The following is a 12,983-nucleotide window of genomic DNA, read 5'->3' as shown; positions in this document are numbered from 1 at the left end:
TTCTGTGCTCTCAAGTGAATATCTTCATATGGTTATATTGATGTGAACTTTTATTTCAGTATTGTATTGGAACTAATTAGATATTTATAATTTCTTATTGGTTATGTGTTTTTCTAATAATTTAAAAATTGGTATAAAGTAGCAGGCGACATACTTTCTTCTCTCCCAAATACATAAAACCCTTATGAATATAATCTGGTTTCCAAATGTCTTTCAATTGCTTTTAACCTTGCTACTTCCTTATCCTATAAATTATCCTTATTGAATATACACTCATTTAATTAAATGAAAATATGCTTTGTTCTTTATTTTGAAAGTCTGTACAAGTACAGCTTCCTGGTAACTGCTTAACATTTCTTTTGAATATTCAAATGACTCATGTTGTTCCTGTTCAGAAAAGGTTTGCTAAAAAAATATAGTTCAAAAGAGGCATACTGATATTGATATAGCCTCTGCTTCAGCAATACTGAATGGAAATAAAATTAAAATCAAAAAAGGAGAAAAAGACATGCAGATGAATTACAGAAGGCAACACACAGGGACCAGAGCAATCGACAATCGACTTTCATTACCTTCTTATTTTTCTCTTTTATGTACAATCAACAGTGCTTTCCTCTTTTATTTACTCTGCCATTCATATTAGTTTTAACCAAAATCTCATCTTAATACTTTTTCTTTAACTTCTATTTCATTTCCTCAATTTTTCTGAAGTTATTTATAATTATGAAGGTGTATAAAGCAGTCCTTCAGCAATCTAATTGTTTTTATTTGAACTGTTATAAATTAAGAAAATGATTTATTAAGATAGCTTTTAATGTGGGTGCTTTTTGTTTCTGTTTGTGTGTGTGTGTGTTTGTACTTCAGTATATATCTTGAATCTAGCAACTGAATCAAAACTTTATGCAATTGTTATGTTAATGGATATGAAGGGTTACAACCGAGAGTTAATACATAAATACAGGGTTTACATAAGTGGAATAGAAGATACATTAAGCTGACAATGTATCCACAACAGTGCCTGACAGGAAGAAGGTGATTTATTAATATTTGTTACAAAGTTCGGTTATGAATTTGTTCTCAAATATTTGATTTTAATAAAAAAGTGTATTTTAATTAATAAACATAAATAAAATAATTGTTATTTCCCTATTCCATTACCTTTTTTTAATTCTCCATTTGCATTTGAAAAAAAGCTGTATAGTTTATCTAGATGCAAAGGTCATTATATATTCATAGAATTTATCTTTTATTAATTATATCATTTATGTATTTTAAGACTATACATTCTTACATGTAGTTGAACCATTTGACTTGTCTTGGTCCAAAAGTGATTGTTCAAGTGATCAAGTTTCATTGCCCTTCTGTCAATATTGCTTTATTAAGATGTCTGCTGACAAAATAAAAGAACATGGACGGACCTAGAGATTATCATATTAAGTGAAGTAAGTCAGACAAAGACAAATAGCATATGAATCACTTATATGTGGAATCTAAAAAAATGATACAAATGAACTTATTTACAAAACAGAAATAGACTCACAGACATAGAAAACAAATGTGTGGTTACCAAAGGGGAAAGGTGGAGGAGGGATAAATTAGGACTTTGGGACTAACAGATATACACTACTACATATAAAATAGATAAACAAGGACCTACATATAGCATAGAGAACTATCTACACTCAATATCTTGTAATAACCTATAATGAAAAAGAATCTGAAAAAGAATATATATATGTATAACTGAATCACTTTGCTGTATAGCTGAAACTAATGCAATATTGTAAATCAGCTATACTTCAATAAAAATAAAAATATAATCAAATTTAAAAAATTTTTTTAAGATGGCTGCTATCTTATTTGGTTTGCAGATATTTATGAATGTTTTATCTTCATTACTGAAATTGTATTAATATATTGTGAAGTGTCTTTTGTCTTGTTGATTTTTCTGCTCTGAATTTTACCTTTTCAAATATCAATCTCAATTTCTCTTTGGCTTGTATTTGTCTCTCCTTTATTTCAGTATCTTTTTCTTTTAGGTATATATCTTCTATGCACATACAGAAAGATTTTTATTTGCAAGCTGTTCTGAAAATATTTGTCTTTTAAAAGAGGAATAATCCCATTTACATTGAGAGGTATAACTTATATGTTCAGTCTCATGTCTGCCATCATTTTATTTCATATTACCTCTGTGCTATGTTTATGCAGTATTTTTCACATAACTGGTATCTTTTTATTGATATTTTTATTTGTATTATTTTGTTTGTATTCGTTTAGGTATTGTGGAAACTTTATAATTCTTTTCTAGTGATTACCTTTCTCCTAATTTTTGGAAGACTTTTCCATGATGTTTCTGCAGGTCTGTATAAGTTTTGTTCTTGACTATCTTTTTAGGACATTTGTATTGCAAACACTCTTGGAAGATAGAGAGAGTGGCTTCCTTGAGAGAAGAGAGCATGTTTGTTTCCTGGCCTGGATAATAAAGATAATGGCTCCTTCTGTGGCAAGGTTTGGGCAGGTTTTCTACAAGCCCACCTTAAAAGACTGAAGTTGCCTAAACTTTGGGTTCTTCAGCTGTGACATAAACCTACTGCATGTTCAGCATCCATCTGTGTTCTTCTCTACATCGCCCCCTTGGGACCTGGGAAGGAAGGGAAGTGAAGGAAATGAGAAGCTCCTTCTGCCTGAAGCCATAATCCTGTCTTTTATCTCTCACTCGGGAGTCCCTTGTCTCCTGCCAGCTTCTAGGAAACTGTAGCAGGCTAACTTGTGGCAGGCTAACTTGGTAGCTTGCAAGTAGGATACAATTTTATGTCTTTCATGGTTCTTGACATTAACAAAACCATTTCCTTTCATCCACCTTAACACTACTTCCATTTAGTTTGTCATTTCATAACTATCTTTTGCCTCCTCCCTGTTACCTATAGGCAATTGATGGGCTTATTCTATGTTCCCCTTTCTTTATTCTTCTCCAGTTCGCATTGTTACTTTTTTGGGTCAAATTATATAACATTTTACAACAGTTTTCCATCTTTCTCCTCTCTTTATCTTAGTCTTAGATTTATTGTCAGAAATGTTCCATTCTTGCCAACTGTACTTTTGCCCAAATATGACAAAGTAAGCCCATGTATGTTGGTGAGGAACAAATGGGGGATATATCTAAAATGACCTGTAGCCTGAGAATGATTTGGGAGACTTTCTAAAATGTGGATGCTGGGAAGTATGTTACTGAATTCTTTAAATTTATGAGACTAAAGAAGTGAGTTAAGAGTATGTTACAATAAAAAATAAATAAACTAATTTTTTAAAAAATTTAAGCCAGTAAGTAGCACAATATCTTTCTCCCCTAAAAACTGCATTCTTTCTTGTCTTCGGATCCAAAATTAGTTCAGGAAGCTAGTGCAATAGACAAGTGTTTCAGGTCCTTCATGCTGTTGGCCCCATTCTTCCTAAGCACTTGCATTTTCACCTGAGTTATATATAATGGAGTCCTCATAACTTTAAATACGAACTAAAAGTTTAGTGTCCTAAGGTAGTTTTACATTTAAAGAGATACTGTCTAAAAAATGTAAATAAATACTTAAATGAGAAAATTCATTTCGTTTTTTGAAAAATTATAAAAAGTTTCAATTACTTATCTCAACGATGCTTACTCAATCCTCTTTACTCTTCTCTCCAATTACTCTGCACTCTTTTTGGGCAGATTAGAGGAAACCAAAATATAAGAGAGAGGACTTTGTTCCCTGTTGGGATAGGTATGGTTATTGAAAAAAATTAATTGCAGTAAAATTTCATCCTTCTTAATAGGACCATGAAGATGAACAAGAAAAATGTGCACATTTGGCCATTCTACACTTTAGCAGAAAGAATAAAATATAAACTATACCTCACAGAAATCAGAAACTCTCCTTTCTTCCAACAACCAATGACATGCACCTCTAAAATTAGAATGTTTGACGTTCAACCATATTTCCTTCAAATTGATTAAGTCAGGATGGAAATAAATTATTGTATTTTATATACCTAGTTTATTAATTTCAGTACCAAAAAAAGTAAGTGGGAAAACTTACATACTCTGTCTCCATTTGTTCATTTCCACTGACTGAAACACTGTGACTTCTAGTCACATCTCAGAGTGCCTGCTTTGGGCCCAAGCTTGCTGTTTCCCTCTATTAGAGAGAGATGTCATTCATCATTACATGAGGTGGAGACAGAGTTGAAAGATTTCCAAATAAATCCAGAATGGCAGTCAATTAGTCATTACTTTCACAGCTTGTCCATACATCTCTTGTTAAGTGAATGTTTATATACTTACCCTCCCTAAAGGCCCCCTAGCAACTTTGTGAAACTTTTGACATAGAGCCATGACACAGCCCTGTTGCAAACTCTGTCTCCAATGGCAGTTAATCAAAGGATGACATGAGCTCAACCAAACCTCTACTAATCATACAATATAATGAATATCTACTGTGAATGTTTCTGCTATAAATCTTGTGAATGCCTTTTACTTTAGCAAACGAACTGTTAATAAATTCAACTTTCAGTAAGGAAAACACACACAAAGCAGTGTATATAGCATGATGGCTTTCAGATCAGACTCTGAAACAACAATTATTATTTTTTAAATATTACATTTGCTGATGGAATACCATGTTTACCCACTATTTGATGAGAAGCAGAGCATTACATAAATATCAGCCATTTGATACTACTGAATAGTATACAATAGAATAGAAACAGTAGAAACAATCATTATTTGAAGTCCCAAAGCATCAGTCTGAGAAATAAATGTATGTATATAACTTCTGTTAGCTTGAATAGCAATTACTTGAGCCCCTCTGAAATAGAGTAAAAATGGCTGTAGTTAACAAACTACAACCAAATAATATTACTTAATTTCTTTTGCTGTTAGTTATACTATACCTTATTATACTAAACTATATATATGTATTTTCTTTAATAATAATTGTGTGCATTGGAGAAGTTACTTCAAGGTATTTTATGATAAAGTTAAAAAAGTACTTAGTTACTTTTTAAAAGTTATATCTTATTTTATAGTTAGGAAAGCAAAATAAAATTGATTCAGATATTTCTAAGAATTCTATCAGAGAATAATGATGCTAGTAGTTCTAAATGCAAGATTCAAGAAAATCCCACTTTAAAATATCAATAAAAAGTTGTCATAGCTACCATAATGATTTATACAGCACATCCTAAGATGAATAGTTTGTGGTTGGCAGCAGCAAACATGATAAAACAATCAGATAATATTCATGAGGGACACGTCATAAAGAACAAAAATTTCAAGCAAACTGAGTGGCTACTCTTCTTCTTTCTCTTTTTCTATTTTTCAGAAATGTTTGGAAACATATTAGTTTTTATCTAGAAATATGAATCATTTGGATTTCCTATATCTGTGCTGAGTTTGAAGGCTTCTTAATACACAAGTAGTTCACAAGTACATTCAAACCTAATGCATAATTCACAAAATAGAACTAATTAGTAATTTAATGTCATATGTTACTTGGGACTGGCAAGCTTTGGTTTTGCCTGTATAGAACATTAAGTTAAATACTCATACACTACTCACCATTCTTCTCTGCCCTGAACTCCTTAATTATTTTTTAGTATGGACAGAATTACTGCTTATTAATCTGCTCTTGAAATAAAAGAACTTGCAGCAAAGAAAAAGTGGCCACTGCATTGGTTAACTTCCTATGCTCTTAAAATAAATGTATACATACATACATACATATAATAACAACAACAACAATAATAATAAGCATACCGTATGTAATGTTATGGAAAGTATTAAAATTAATGTTTGAGAAATGCTTAGAACACCTGGCATATGTCAAGCTCTGTGCTTATGTATTATAAGTAAATTTTAACATTATCTAAAAACAGTAATAAAATAAATGAAATAAAATAATCACATTTAAAGACTGCCAAATAGATCAATCTGTATAAATCTAAATATACAAGACTTCATGGGGGCTTCCCTGGTGGCGCAGTGGTTAAGAATCCGCCTGCCAATGCAGGGGACAAGGGTTCGAGCCCTGGTCCGGGAAGATCCCACATGCCACGGAGCAACTAAGCCCGTGCGTCACAACTACTGAGCCTACGCTCTAGAGCCCGCGAGCCACAACTACTGAAGCCCGTGTGCCACAACTACTGAAGCCCATGCGCCTAGAGCCTGTGCTCTGCAACAAGAGAAGCCACCACAATGCAAAGCCTGCGCCCCACAACAAAGAGTAGCCCCTGCTCACTGCAACTAGAGAAAGCCCGCGTGCAGCAGCGCAGACCCAATGCAGCCAAAAATTAAATAAATAAATTAAAAAAAAAAAAAGACTTCATGGATGCATTCTCCAATTGGATAAATTCTAATTTTCTCATTAGATGTAATTTTGATGGAAAGGTTATTTTATGTAATTTACTTCCAGTAAATTGAAATAAAACCCAGTACAACATAGTAGATTAATAAATACCTAGTAATAACAGAAAAATTATGTCTGTACTAGTTGTGCTTATGTTGTCCAGGAAGGAAATATCCAAATAACCTAACTGGAAAGAGTCACTGTAGAAATTCTTCATTTATTTTAGTGTACGACACATTATTCTTATTATGAAGTGATCCTAGGATAATTTCCATCTGTGTATGAGCTTAGAAAAATATCACATTTATTTTTAAAGTTAATGTTTTCAATCCTTTTATTAATTTTATTCTTAGTTATATTATTGTGATGGATATGTTATTAACTAATGTATATCTCCCAGGAAGCATAGAAGTAAATATTGTAAATACTGTAGTCTTTTTTTGTATGGAAAAGTGTAAGGTATGGAAAAGCCAAATGATGTATATAGGTACAAGTAGAAAGGTGAGTTAATAAACATCACATAATTCACATTCCAGCTTCCCCTTTGTAATACTAATTTTCACTTACTTAAAAATCCATATGGGAAAGCTATAGATATAGGGGAACTTATATACCTGTCAATTTTTTATTGTAGTTGAAGTGATTATTAGTAAAGTGATTTTCTTGGACTATTATTCTGAGGAAATTTATCACTAAAGAAATCTCCTTTAGAACAATTAACTCTTTAAAAATATTTCTCTCATATATTTCTACTTTAAAAATTTCTCCATGTACCATGACAGAATATGAGAAATTGGCAAGTTAAAAATATCTTTCAGATGGCATGATAATACTTATTAGTAAGGTAATTTAAGTTCTAATATTGAGTATATTACCCAAAAATATATATATTTTATATATTTCATGCTTCATGGTATCTAGATATTTCTCAGAGAAATCTAGTTTCATGTGTTTATTTCTCACAAACTAATACATATGAGTGTAATTCAATTAAACTATTAAAATATATTGACAAATAGCTTAATAGAACTTACTATATTTGTATCTGTTATACTTATTTTGTCATGGGAGTAAATGTTTATGTACCACAACTGGGCTTCTTTATTTATTTTTATAATTTCAATTAATTAAAAAATTTTTTTTGTTATTTTTTTGGCTGTGTCGGGTCTTAGTTTTGACACTCGGGATCTTTGTTTCAGCATGCGGGATCTTTTGTTGCAGCTTGCGGGCTCTTTGTTGTGGCATTCGGGCTTCTCTCTAGTTGTGGCGTGCGGGGTCCAGAGCACGTGGGCTCTGTAGTTTGCGGCACGCGGGCTCTCTCGTTGAGGCACGCGAGCTCAGTAGTTATGAAGCAGGCTTAGTTGCCCCACGGCATGTGGGATCTTAGTTCTGCGGCCAGGGATCGAACCCATGCCAACTGCACTGGAAGGCGGATTCTTTAGCACTGGACCACCAGGGAAGTCCCTGTGCTTCTTACTTTAAATAAGGAAGAATCATGTCAGGAAGCGGTAGTTATCCCCTGAAACCTGTTTTACCCTTCTGTCATACAAATAGGAAATTTGACTCAGCATACTGCAACTCAGTATAAAGGACAGCAGATTAACTAGCTTTCCTTGCAGCTAGATATGCCCACATTAGTAAGTTCTGGCCAAACAGATATAAACATAAGTGCTTACAGAAGCTTCCTTGCATATGTCTTTACATACACTTGATACTGCCCCTTTTTCATATTTTTGTTAATCCTTCATCCAACCCAGAGCATATATTCTATCTTGAACTAAGGGGATGAGAGTAAACTGGTAAGCTTGAAGGAGGCTGGGTCCATAAGGAATTTGTGGATCAGACTTGCATTTTTACACCTCTGTATGTTTACCTGAGGAGAATAAATTTCCATCTTCGTTATGCCACCTTTATTTTAGATTTTTCTATTGCCCATATCCAAACAAAATCTTCCTTAATACAGGAAAGAATGAAACAGGTCATAAATATACTGGAAAGATTGAGGAGACCTCTCCTGTCCTTGTACATTTCTTAGAGAATTATGCAATTACTTATGGACTCCACATTGAAGATAAATCTGGCAGAGGACTATTTTTTTGTTTAGCCTGGGAGCTAAGAACGGTGTTTATACTTTAAAGGGTTGTAGAAAACAAAAACAAAAAGAATACACGACAAAACTATATATGGCCTGCAAAACCTAGTGGATTATCTGGCCCTTTAGAGTAAAATTATGTGGACTCCTAATCAATAAAATACTGTGTTGCAACAGTCTCTGAGATAGGTCTTCCTATGCAAGAATATCATTATTTTACCTTTAATCTTTTTTTCCTTTTTGATGATGTGAGAAGCTAGAGTTGGGTATGCAGCTGTTGATCTCTGAAGCAAGAACAAAGACATTACTAGACTCTGAGGCTTAACCAATATAGTCACCTACAGTGGGTGAGGTCAATCATTGTCACAGCACCCCATCCAAGATGATAACTACGAAAGTTTGATGAAAGAGTTTCAAAGTTTGGGACTTTCCTGGCAGTCCAGTGGTTAAGACTCCACACTTCCACTGCAGGGGGCACAGGTCCTGGTTGGGGAATCCCTCATGCCACACAGAATGGCAAAAAAAAAAAAAAAGGGTTTCAAAGTTCTAGTTAGGAGATCATATTTAAACACACAAAGTCTAGATTATGCATGTCTAAATCTAGGAATGTCAGCTAAACAGTCTAAGTCATGAATCTATAGACATGCAAAATATAAAGAAGAACTTTTTTTAATCTAATATCAAATAATCAATGTAGCATATGTGATGATTGGGGAAATAGAAACTATGAAACACGTTTATTCAAAGCTATTCTACAAAAGAAAATAATAAATATAAAGGTGGAGGTGCTAGACCATGAGGGAAAAATAACTATTGTGGGCGAAGACTTAGACTTTGGTAATATTCCAGTGGAATATTCATTATTTTTAAATTTAAGATATATTTATTGCATGTCTACCATGTTGAATTGACTGCGGCAGCCAAGGAGGTATGCCACTTGGGTACCCTTACAAGAGAAAACCTGCTCCTAGAACTGCAATCAGCTGACAGTTGAGATGACAATACCCTTAGAATCTGCTAGAGTTTTCTAGCCAAGAACGTACTTCCTCTGGGCTGTTTCTGCTAATAACTGGGCAAGGTGCAATCCAAGGGCCTTGATTTTGCCCAACATGGGACTTCTCTAACAGGCAATCTTTGCTCTGGGGTTCCCTGTTGGCATGGATGAGACTTTCTCAGAACTGCATCAGTACCTCTCCCCATCCAATGTTTCTTCTTTATCTGTCTTTTCATAGGTGTCAAACCTGCATCACAGATCTGAAGAATCTCCCTACTACAACTCCGTCTCTCCTTTGACTTTCAAAGACTTTATCTTCAATAAATATTTTTCATTTCTAACTTGGTCTTGTTATTTGCTTTCCAGTAGAATTGCGCTGACATTGAGTCCCACTGTATAAATAATAAATGTTGACAGACTTCAAAACGTAGTCTTTTCTCTTTGTTACCAAAGGTAAATCTGGAGGGCAATTATCGAGTGAACAATAAATATATTAATTTCTTATTGCTTCTGTAACAAATTACCAAAACAACTTAGTGTCATAAACAAGACAAATTTATTATCTTAAAATTCTGAAGATCGAAAGTCCATAAAAGGAGTTTTATGGAGCTAAGATGAAGGTGTGAACAGGGTTGTTCCTTTCTGGAGGCTCCAGGGAAGAACCCGTTTCCTTGTCCTCTTCAGCGTCTAGTTGCCATCCAGACTCCTTTACTTGTAGCCCCTCCTCCATCTTCAAAGTACCTGACTCTAATCTCTGTTTCTGCCATCATACTGCCTTTTCCATTGAAGTCAAATCTCTTTCTGCCTTCCTCTCCCACCCTCACACTCTAACATCATCACTTTTTCCCTGACATAGACTGAAAATAAGCAGGAATAGCTAAATAATATCTGGTCTGATTAAATGATTCTCAAGAAGACACTACAGAAGTTAATGTAATCATATGCAGTTAAAATCAATGATTCAATAGCATTTTCATCTCTGTGAAGAAAACAAGAAGGAAGAAAAAACTAGTCTTTCATATCCAGTGCCTGGATTTTGAAGCGGTACCCAAACTGAGTTTTTCAAATAAGCTTAGCCAGATGTTTCAAGGATTAAAACAGACTATTTTAAATTTTGTTTTGTTGTATTATACTAACATAAAATGACTATTGAGTTAACAGGTATGTGAATATTGCATGGAACCATGAAATCTACTTGTTCTTTCACAGACTAATCCCTTTTCTCTTGCTCTCAGTAACATAATAGTCCATACTTCAAAGGTATGTGATACCAGCTAGCATTGTATAGATGGAATCAATAGTATAATCTATTAAATTCTGCAGAACAGCTTACTTTATGATATAAAGTGGAACTGTGATTGATTTTTAAAGTAAAGAGTAGTTCTATATTCAACTCAGACAAGAATAACTTTTAAAGCAGTAACTTTCTCTTTGTGGAACCACTGTTTTTCTTCTATTTTTCTTGATCTTAAAAGTAAATGTTGCCTATGTGGCCTAATTAAATGACACTGAATTCTGGCTTGTCTTTTCACTTAAAATTGCCTTGACTTTGTACCAGCTTCTAAGTAGAGAAATGAATGTCTGCTTTTAAGTTAGCCACTTACTCTGGAAACTCCTGCTTAAAGACAATGGCTCTTACTCAATGGCAAGGTTTCATAACACTTTCATTCCTTAAGTCCAGAATTATTGTAAATGTTTATAAAAAAACAGTCAAAATTATAGCATACCAGTATTTGTGCTCAGGTTTTGTTTTTTTTATGATTAGTCAATTTTCCACATTAAATAGTTGAGTCCAGTGCTGCATTAAATGCCAAATAGTTTTGTTTTCCCTCCTACAAACGCATTTAATATGGACGCCAGGTTTGTAATATTTATCAACTCTTCACCATATGATTAAAATCTCAAGTTGATTTTAAGACATCAGCCTTGCCTTAAGGATATGATAGTATCCTTAAATATCTTTTAAATATCATGAAATTCTTTGGAAACATAAAATACGTGTTGCTCTGAATAGAATTGCATGTAGTAAACTAAGTCCATTCATACTAAGAAAGAATCCAATTGTGTCCATAGCAAAAGAGACAAAATAGTTTAAAATCTTGATAAATAATGAAATATCTATACCATGAAATGTTGTTTTAAATTTAATAAAACAAGGAATATTAAAACTAATGCAAAATCATTTCACTATACACTGTTTGTTCCAAAAAGTAAGGCACAGAATAGTGTATATAGTATGTTAGCTTTTTAATATTTGAATAAAATAGAAAGAGAAAAAATTATACATAATTATATTATTATATTATATTATTAATTATAATTATATGATGTACATAATATATATAATTTTTCTCCCACCTTTTTTATGCATATATATGTATATACAAACAAATAAATATAAAGAGTAAAAATATGTGATATATTTACAGTATGTATTGCCTTGTATATTCTCAAAATATAATATTATTTATTGCCTGGTATCTTCTTAAAAGAATTATAAACAATTATTAATGTGCTAACTATGGGAAGAAGACTTGGGTGGGTGAAGGACAAAGTGGGAGAAAGTCCCTTTACAAAATATTACTTTTTACCTGTTGTATCTCAAATATGAGTATATGTATAAAAATAAACTATTTTAAACAAAATTATCTCTATCTTATGTTTACATCTGTTTTACATAGAAATAGAATGAGATAGCATTATAGACAGAAACAAAGATACATCACAAGATTAATTACTCATGTATCAAACTGCTAAAATATTACCTACATACTAACATGAGGAATATGGTCTTTGCTGTCTACTGAGCCCAAGTTTAAAAAAGAAGTGACCATATCATCAATACTAGTGATGAAATATACAAATAATGAATGTGATGGATTCACATTTTGGGATATGCCAGAATGAATATCCCAGTACATATGAAATAAATATTAAATATTTATATATACAATGTAATTTTGGTTTTGTTTAGCATTTAACAAAATTAGGCATGTTTTTCAAAGTCAAAGCTTAATACATGGCTATCTAAAATACCTCACTGCTCAAGAGGTTATCAAGCTTTAATTTTTATAAATAAAATAAGAGAAATGAGAACAGATTACTATTTCGTGCTCCCTAAATTGTATACGGACTTATGGTAAATATATCATCTATAGTATTATACAGAATTAATGAATATATAGTCATTTTCTTTGTGCTTGGAATGCATGAAGCCATATGGCTTCATGGTTGTCCTGGTGTGGGGGAATATCTGGGGTAGATTCATTATATTTTTATCCATTCTTTTTATCTCTTAATGACACAATTTGAAGTCCACCTTCCTCCCCAAACAGTGCTGGGTTATCACCAGAAGAGCACTATTATCACATAAGCACCGTTATCAAAATGTGATTACAGTTCCATGTGTAGATTTATTTTACTCATGGTTACTTCTTCTTTGCCTATATTATATGTAGTTTTCCACTTCATTTTTTGGCGTTGCTGTTTTTTTCTAAGAAAAGAATACATCCAGGGA

Source organism: Balaenoptera physalus (assembly GCF_965194825.1).
Source record: "Balaenoptera physalus genome assembly, chromosome: 5".
Taxonomy (NCBI): domain Eukaryota; kingdom Metazoa; phylum Chordata; class Mammalia; order Artiodactyla; family Balaenopteridae; genus Balaenoptera; species Balaenoptera physalus.
Note: the sequence above shows the minus strand (reverse complement) of the source record.